Below are 9,966 nucleotides of genomic sequence, written 5' to 3'. Positions count from 1 at the left end.
TCTGCGGACCTTTGCTTGGCAGGCATTTTATTTATGCTGCGTAGTCGCTTCCTTGTAGCACTCCCCCCTCCTCTGCTGTCCACCGCTGTTTATGCCCGTTAGACGGACATTACAGGGTATCTATTATATTCGGCCAAAGTTACGCAACTGGAATAAGGCGTCTTGGGTAGAGAGCCTGCAGATCCGAACAAATTGGAACAGAGCGCTACTATAAAGATATATATGGTATATATATACATTTTGGAGGGCAAACACTTTATAAGTTTTACCAAAGAGTTTCAAATACACCCAATTAAATAAGCGAATTGGCACTTTAAAATAAAAACGGAAAATTGCTATAAGTTTCGTGATAATACTGATACATCCAATTAAAGCTATTTTATAATGCAGCAATAACTTTAGACGGTGTACAATTTAATTTATTTAATGATCTGTTTCATATTTTTGAAGAAATACCAATGAAAAACAGGTATAAAATGTGTTTTAGCTTTAAAAAAATATATATATTAGTTGTTCTTATGCACAATTGATTCAAAGTTCGCTACATTTTGTAAATATTTTCAAAATATAAATGTTTAAAATAATACTTATTTTTAGACAGAGGCTGACATTTTATTGAACCACAAAGCTGGTTTTGAAATCCCAATATATTTTGTTTGTTATATTTTTAAGCCCGATATATACTATGTACATACATATGTGATTCTAGTGGGTATCGGATAGTCGTGGCATTCGATCCTGTTTAAATTGGCAAGTGCCGGCGGGCGGAACGGCACCACCTCCTGACCTGACCCCTGCCTCCTGGTAGTCCTGGTCGCTCTGGTCGTCCTGGTGCTCCTGGTCCTCCTGCTCCTCCCCCACCCGCATCCTCATCAGCGTGTTCGATGCTCGGAGCGGCGAACCCTTCAACCCGTTCGTGCGTTTGCTGTCCAGCTGGAAATTCAGCTCCAGCTCCAGCTTCCTTTTGTGGGTGCTTTTGGGTGTTTTGGGTGGGTTCCGGGTGCTTCCGAGTTGGGTGGTGGCTTCTGATGGTGGCCAGTAGGTGGGCTTAATTTAAGCGGGTTTTATTTTTTCTCAATTCCTCTCCCCGTTCGCTCTCTTCTCACATGCCTCTCGCTTCTCCGCCTATTTTTTGTGTTTTTTATTTGATTTTGCTTCGCATTTTTACTTTTTTTCGGGGTGGCTCTCTGTTTGTGTGTGTGTGTGTGTTAATCTCGTTATGTTGTCCTTTGTTTGAAATGCCCGCTGCTGCAGCGCTGCCGCGTCGCAGTCGACGTCGCCGCTGTAACTCTTTCGTTTTTTATTTTTTGCTATACAATTTGATATACATATGTATAATGTAAGATTGTTGTATTTACTTTCTACGTCCTCGTCTAAGTTAAACAATTTTAATTGAATTTTGACAAAAATAGGGGAAACCATTTATTCACGAAAAAAAGGGTTCGAAAGTTAGATATTCCGAGTTGTTGCAAGCAAATGAGTCGCAAGCGAAGGCGAGCTGATTTTGGGCAAAAGTGTTGCCTATATTTCGGGGCACATTCCTACAGATTTTTATGGAAAGCAATTTGAAATAGTTTTTGAAATATTAAAATGCACCTACAAATCAAAATCCAAAGCTTATCTATATATGGGCACTCTAATGGACTAAACTTTACTCGATTTAAAGGGTATTTAGATTAAATATGTTGATATTTTTGATCGTTCGCAACAATACAATAATTTTAAATGACTGCAAGAGATACATAAGTATGTTATTAGCTTTGGGCCTTGGGATTTCACAAAATTCGATTAATTTATTAATTGCTACCTTTTATGATTGATTTGCAGTGGCTCCTCCGACTTCCGATCCGACTCCAAAGAAGAGCCTCATCTAAGGTTAGACCCATGCATTGATTAGGCTTGGATTGGGCCACGGAAGGCACTGGCATCGAGTTGTCCACCTCCTGGCACGCCATTAACCGCCCGTTGCCATGACAAATGATGCAAATTTAATTGGGCTGAGGCATCGGGCATCAGTTTGCCAAAGAAGATGGTCATGCGAAATGTGAGCAGAATTGGGAGCCGGGGCGGTTGTCCTTTGATATTTAATATGTTTAAATATGCGAAGTCCTTCGAGCATGTCAGCAAAAAAGGACCCTGCTGGACGGACACACACACACACACTTGCACCCATGCACACATACACACACATGTTATGGCATGGCTGGAAACATCAGCAAAAGTCCAAAGCGAAATTCATTCAAACGAATCGAAATGAAACGAATTCAATTGATGACGACGACGAAGCTGGAATAATGCCAATGAAGAGTAAAGTAGATCGATAGATAGCCCATGCTCACACACACACACACACACATGTCCATAATGTGTGACCGGTGGGCGGATGGGGGAGGGAGGGAGGTGTAGGTAGGTCCTACACAAAAGAAAATGCATCCAAACTAATCGGAAACTATAAGTGCTGGGAAAAAAGTAAGTAGCAAAAAGCATTTGATTAACTTATCATATTCATTCAGATTGGATAGTTTTAAACATTTATATCAGAAAGAAAGAGTTTACGCACTCGAATACAATATATAACTTTTTAAGAATCCAGTTCCCAAGAGAGCGAAACTTGCCATATTTGGCCAGAAGATTGTCTTGAGGTATCTCAGAGATTCGGATTCCATTGTTCTCTGTGTAGCGACGGGGTTGACTAGAGATCGTAATGCAAACTGTCAGAATGCGTAACTCAATTTACAATTTTCCCTTTTCCGCCTTCTTCATCGCAACAAAAGAAAAGCAGTGGGCGGGCAAGGGCGTGGGGGCTAGGCTGAATTAAAAGAAAATGGAAAATGCTAAAAAAAAGACGAGGAGAAACAGCCAGCCATCCTGGACGGCCGAACGGACATCGTCAATGTCCTTGCTTCAGGGTTGAGCTCGCTGCGTCCCTTTCCCGCGCGCTTTCTCCACCACCCCCACCCCCACTACGACTTTCTCCCTTTCTCCGTGATAAAGACACCCAAGTGTGCGTGGCGTGTGTCAGGCCGAAGAAATGCTTGTGTGTGTGTGTGTGTGTGTGTGGGAGGGGAGTTGTATGGGTGGTCAGCGATGGGCAGTCTTTTTGTTTCGCACGAATCCTTTCGACAAAAAAAAAAAAAAATATGAAAAAAAAACGCAACACAACAAAAACGAAAGTGAACAAAAATGTAACAAAATCAGTGGGTGTGGGAGGAAAAAAGGCAGGGGAAGGGATTGAGAAAATGGTGAGGGGAGGTTGTGCAAAAAATATGAAAAGTACTGTACACACGCGGTACAGTAAACGCTTGCCAAATCAAAAATTAGTGCGCAAATCCATAGTGAAATTTTAGATTGGAAAATAGTCTTTTTGAAATTAAATACTCTTAGAGCAGTTATTATCCTCTATGGTCAGTTATCTGACCATTATTCACACTCCGCTCATGTGACCATACGTGTTGGTGGACCTGGGTAATTTCAATGCTCTCATCTTCACATAAATCCTACTTAATTATAATCTTCCAGATATTACTGCCTTAACATTCCACTTCTTTAATACTCATAATCATATAATCTTTGTAAATAACTTAGATATTAAGAATCGTTTAAATTGATATTGAAATTAGATTAAGTTGCTCAAGAAGGCCAATTAAATAATTTCGTTTAATAAATAAAAAAAAGATGTACCCGCACTATGACAAAAATACCTTACCTCGTAGTGTTCACTGTACACGCAAATCGTACAATATTCGCTTGGACAATTGGCTATGGCTTTCTGAACACCGCCCCCGCCCAACTGAACCTTAAAAAGCCTTTCTACCCTTCCTGCCCCCTTTTCTGTTTTCCTTATTTTTTTTTTATTTTTTTTTTTTTGCGATGTTTGCCAAGCGTGCAGAAAAGCTGACCAGCACAAAAAATAAGAACGGATGAGGAGCAAGGAATGAAGGAGCGAAGGCAAGCAAACTCACAAAATTATATAGAAAATGTACAAACAACAATACAGGAACACACATAAAAAACGAGCGAAAATCTCTAAAAGAAAAGCGCTGCGGCGGAGGTGGGTGAAAGTGCCCGAAAGGGTTACCAAAAATTGCGTCGGCAGAAAAAAAAAAAGAAAAAAAAAACAAAAAATAGGCGGGCAAAGAAATGTAAAGAAAAATACGAAATCACCCCCTTCGGCCAGGCTTACGTGCTTACAGTTATTACCATGATAAGGTGGACAGATTGTCCTGGGCGGGGGCAGTGCCAAGTGTCCGGGTGGTGAGCTGGTGGCATGCAACGGTCCCGCTGTTCCGGGAAACCCACGCGCCACAGACCACGAATCACGGGCTTATCTGGCTCGTCCGGAAATGAGTTGTGCCAAAAACGCAGGCTGCAAGTTTATGACGGGATGCGAGTGGAGGAGTCCAAGTGGGTTTATGTCCATTGGAAAGGGATATTCTCACCTCCCAGAACTATTAGGAACCATAGGCATTGGGCATGCATTGTAATTAGCCGTTGCTAAGACTTGATACAAGTAAAATCAAATATAGTGAACGTTTTCCAACCTTTATCACGCTAAGCGGTTCGAGTTACTCCAAGTTATATTACCTTCAAGGAACATTATGGTTCCGTCTGTCCGTAAGGCAATAAAAAAAAAAAATAAAACAAATAGAGTTAGTTAGATTCAACAAACAGATTCCAGGTGCGCCCACGTAATGAAAGTTTGTTTCAAAACGACTATAATGTCTTTTACCTTAACTTTAGTTGAAATCGAGTAAGGCCTGCACTACGTACTACGTAAGTTAGCCTACGTGCCATCTTTTAAGCAGTTCAATTGCTGCGTGATAAAGCAGTACTCTCTGTTAAAGCAATCTTCCACAGGGTTCCGGAACTAGTATTGTGAACTTTTTGATTGAGCACTTAGCAAACATTCATATGGATATTATAATTCATAAAATAGCTACAAAGGGCTATTACTACGAATAAATAACACAAAGCACGCAATTCGCAATAAGAATGCTAAAGCGAATGTACAGTTCTTGATGTTAAAACTACCAATTTCTAGTGTGTAAACACTTGACGACGATGTTTTCGCAGTGGTCCCATCTGGTCACTCTATTCTTTATTCGTTTTCTTTGAACTTTCGAAGCGTCTAGGCGCCACGTGGTCTTTCATCATCCCATCATCTGACTCTTCTGTTTCTCTTTTTTAAAGTAATGGAAATGGAAATGGATGCTCCCACCATCAAACTTGAGTCCTCGGATGCGATGATCTTTCCGACGGAAGTCCGAGTCGCCAAGCTCTTCGTAACCATTGAGAATATGTTGGAGTGCTTTGCCGTGGAGGACGACGAGAATGCCGTCGTGCCTCTCCGCTCCGGTGAGCGGGCTCATCCTAGGCAAGATTCTGAGCTGGGCCGATCACCATTAAGACGATGAAGATCTGGAAACGGAGGCTGAAGAGGTGAGACACGTCCATTTATGACGACATCTTCTTGCTCGTCAATTTTAGGATCTTGCTCGAAATCATAGTGGCCGCCAAGCAACTGCAGATCAAGGGCCCAATGAAACTCATCCACAAGTTTTTGACCAGTATGATTACGGGGAAGACTCCCGAGCAGGTGCGCCACTTCTTCAACATCCCGGAAGACGTCTCGCCATCCGTAGACGGGCAGGTGAGATGGAAGGTCCTGTTTTTGTGGTTAAAAACATATTGTATAATGGAGATCCCTTACTGCTACCGCCTGGAGATCGTGGCCAGAGAATTTATGCATTTTGGCGAGCAGCAGCCGTGCGCCGATCCTCGGTCCCCGGTCCACGAAGACCACAGATGACTGTGGCATGGAGACGGTGTATTTGATTGCATCGTGTCCGTTGGCTTGTATTCAATTTAATGATTTCCTTTCTCGTCAGGTTGCATTTGGGATATGGTCGTTAAGGCTGTCGTCTGGAGAAAGTGGCCGTGGGAAAAGAGCACCGCGCGCCACCAGCTAATATTCTTGAAGGATGACTGTGGCATGGAGACGGCGTTCGACATTCAAGGAATGCCAAGGAATGGGTAATCATAGCCCTTGTTGAGACGCATTTGGATGCACCTGGAGGATGACTGTGGCTTGGAGGCGCCGTTCGTAGATGCCACTTTGCTAGCATCTGGATGCCTGGTCATTGTAACAGGACCGGGAGGATCCCACGTAGTGCACAGACTCGCAACATTGGGCCTTGCTTTGTTATATCATATTTATTTATTCTCTTCTTTTTCAGGGATTTTTGACCATGTTCCATAGCTGCGGGGAAAGCGTGCAATACATGGAGTGCGATTTCGACCATTTAATGGAGCAGCAGAAGGAGAAGGATCGGCATCGGGGAGACGGACTCCTTGCTATTGAGCAAAATGGCAAGAGCCATCAAGGGATCTGCGGACTAGTATTGATTAATACCATTATGTATTATGCCTCGCGTTGATCCCAATCTCTTCTCTTACAGATCCATCAGCTGAGGTCCTTGTGGCTCCTAGCCTCCTCCATGGGCGCTACGTCAGGATCAGCGGGGGGATACATCGTCAAGAGGCCTATTCTTCCGGATTACATGTAAGTAAGTTGTTATTGGAGGAGGGTCTTAATCTACATGTAACAGCCAGAGTTCCTTCTTTATGGTTATATAATTATAAAGGGCTTTTCTTCCTTCGTTTCCTTGGTTCGCTTCCCTCATCTTCCCCATTCGTAGTTTGTCTTTGATCAGTTGTATTATTATATATAATGTATATCTGATTATAGATCAGAAGTATTATGTTACAACAATTACAATTACAATTATTTACAATATTAGGACATACTGTGATTAACAATTGAGGGTTTACAAAGATGTGCTATTTGTATTAAGAAAGAGTGTTTATAGCAAATGGATTATGTTGGCTTTTTCCAGAAATTTAAGCAGATGTTGGAGGCTTTCAGGTGTTTTAGGGCTTTTAAGTTGTCTAATAGTTTGGAATTCGAGTTGCTGGATCTAAGTGATTGGAGGGCGATGCAATCTTCCAGGATGTGGGTCATTGTCATGGTGTCAATATGGCAGAAACGGCATTGGCCGGAAGAATCGGTGCTCATGGGTCAGTCTGGTGTGTCCTGGATTTTTAAGAGATCTCTTCTTGGTATATCACAGGTTTTGTAGTTCTCGGTATAATTAGATATATTAATATGATATGTTGGTGTTATCGATTGAGATGCAAGGGAGATGCACTTCTCATGTAATTGGTTTTGTCATTGATAATGATTGCTTTTAAGTATTTGTTTATATCAGTGCGGTTGAAGTTTGAAATAGTTATCAAGGGGATACGTTGCCTTCGATGCCAATGTGACTGGGGACCCATAGAATTTTGACTTTAGGAGCATGTTTAATGAGCAAGTCGCGGATCGTTGAGACGAATAAGGTTGTGTTGTTGATTGCTTCTATTGTGGAAAGGGAGTCTTCTTTTTAGCGCTGATTTTATTGCATCCAAGATGGCGATGGCTTCTGCTGAGCATACTGAGGAGTAGCTTGGAAGCACTGCTCGTTTCAGTGTCTCGTCTTCTGTAGTCTGTAGATTGCAATGCAAGCCAACTATTTCCTTGTTTCAAGAACCGTCTGTTCTTAAGTTGGTTCTTGATTTTACAAATTGTTTATTGTAGCTATCCTTGTTTGTGTTTGCTTAATTGGGTGTCTATTAACTTTATGTCGAAAAACCAGGGATTTGTTTAGGGATTTATGTAGTAGTAGAATGCAATTAGAAAGGGAATTACTGAGAGAGGAGATCCTTGTGGAATGGAATGCCGTGATTTTCCTGTTGGCCATGCAATTTGAGACAATACGTGAGTTTTTTTATAATTGTGTGCAGTCCCAACTTTTCATATAATCTATGATTTTAAAGAAATCAGGACCCCGGGCAGCTCTATATATTTAATCAATCAAAATTTGTCATATCTTCCGAGCTCTTGCCATTTGCCCTGGAATCTGAACTGCTGCGGGAAAGTAAAGTACACAAAGGCAGGGCAAGCTCGTCTTCCTGTTCCTGCATATGCATATATCATTAAAATAGGCCCAGATATATATATATATATATATATATATATGTACATCTATGTATTGCGATTCCTTCCCCTTGGCAGCTCCATGTTTGCTACTCAAACTCCACATTTCACATATGACTTGATGGTCAAACCCCTTGGAAGAAGAAGCTTTTTGAGCGACTGCAGAGCAGAAATCGCCAGTAGGAAAATGATAAATTACATAAAAATCCAATTGTATGTATCTGTGCCTAAAAAATAAACGACCCAAAGCGCAGGGAAAAAGAAACGAAGGGAAATTTTCCCCCGAATTTTCATTCGCAATGTTATGTAGTTGACAGACCAGATGCCCCCTTTTCGATTTTCTTTTTTTTAAGTAGGAAATTGTGTCCGAGCTGTCTCCTCTCTCTCTCTCGCCCTATCGCCGTCCTTCTTATCAAATGATTTTCTTCTGTAAACTTTCGCTGGCCGTTACAGGCGGACAAGGACAAGACAACCCTTTTAGTCCACCCCATCTGGATGCTGGTTTGGTGGGTGGTGTATCCAGCTTGAGCTTGATTTCTGGCCACGACCAGTGCACTCAGAAATAATGCTAAGGGCATTAGTTAGTTAAAAAATAAATAAATATATATATATAAAATATATGCATAAATATAATAAATATATTCATGGGACATCCATAAATTCAATGGTAACTTTAACAATGCTACTAACATTTGCAATCTGTGTATCTATGAGCTACATTTTGCAAATCATGATTTAATTTTCTCCAAATATGTGTTTTTTTTTGCAGTGCATCAGTGTCGCCTCCGCTTGTCACTGCCAGGCTAAGGAATAAAAATAAATAAATAAAAACAAGAATTTCGACGTGATTTTGCATTTCTGGGCAGGACTTCAACCCAAATGTACCGCCTCGCTGTGGGAACTAAGTCACTGGGTCCACCTTAAAAGAGCGCAAAGAAAACTACACACACACATCCGCATGTACACACACACACACACACATGCATGCGCTTGTGGGATGCTGTTCGGCCATAAATTAAACATGCCGCCCGCAAAAGTATGCTATGGATTTGAACTCGGATTGCGAATGCGCTGAGGCGTGCGAATGCCAAAGTTACCAGAAAAAAGAGCTGGCGAAACTTTCACTCCAGAGTCGTGGATGGCGGAGGGCATCCCTCATACTCTATTTTCCATTTTCCACTTTCCACTTTCCATTTGTTTGTCTGTGGTCGCAGCAGCAACAGCAGCAGCAGCAGAACTTGAAAACTACTTTGGCCAAGACAAAGTGGCTCAGAAGCACGCATACGCATGACCAGAAGTTGGCCAAACTGGGATATGTACACAACTGGTCCACCCTCGGCTTGATTATAAATTTCAACTTAATTACTAAAACAGAATTTAATCCCTTCGAAGTGTGTCGCCGACTTGCCCATTATGTATGTAGGTACAAGCTTGGCCTGGCGAAATGGGGATGCGGTTGCCAACTACAAAGGACGCCTCACAACTTATGGCCAACCAAACTATCCGGTCCGCTATCAGACACAGTCGGCAACAACAATCGCCCGAGGCAATCGTGCGGCGCGCACAGTGGGGCAAAACGCACAGCACTTGGCGCCCATTTTGGAAAATGTGTTCACTGAAAAATAATATGTGTGCATTTCTCGTTTTGTTTTCTGGCACTCAATAATGTCCTTCCTATTTGAAACATCGTATAGATCAATAATTTATTATATCCATTGAATTAAAAACTATATAACATTCAATATAACATTTTCAAATTACAGAGCACAAGTAAATAAATTTTAATATTTATATTTCGATATTTCAATGCACATGTACTCGTAGTTTACAATTGAGAATCTCAAGTCGAGTGTGGCATATTTGGCTATATTTTTGTTATGTTTATGCAGGAAAACCAATGGCCACATACATACACACACATACATACGCCC

General features: G+C 41.6%; 1 pseudogene; it reads left to right on the top strand.

Moving 5' to 3' along the window:
• Positions 1 to 4,599: 4,599 nt before the first annotated feature.
• On the top strand, positions 4,600 to 8,869 carry LOC27206368 (annotated as a pseudogene).
• The last annotated feature ends 1,097 nt before the right edge of the window (positions 8,870 to 9,966 follow it).

Source organism: Drosophila simulans, chromosome X (genome assembly GCF_016746395.2).
Source record: "Drosophila simulans strain w501 chromosome X, Prin_Dsim_3.1, whole genome shotgun sequence".
Lineage (NCBI taxonomy): Eukaryota > Metazoa > Arthropoda > Insecta > Diptera > Drosophilidae > Drosophila > Drosophila simulans.
The sequence above is the reverse complement of the archived record's forward strand: the minus strand, read 5'-3'. Positions and strand labels throughout refer to the sequence as shown.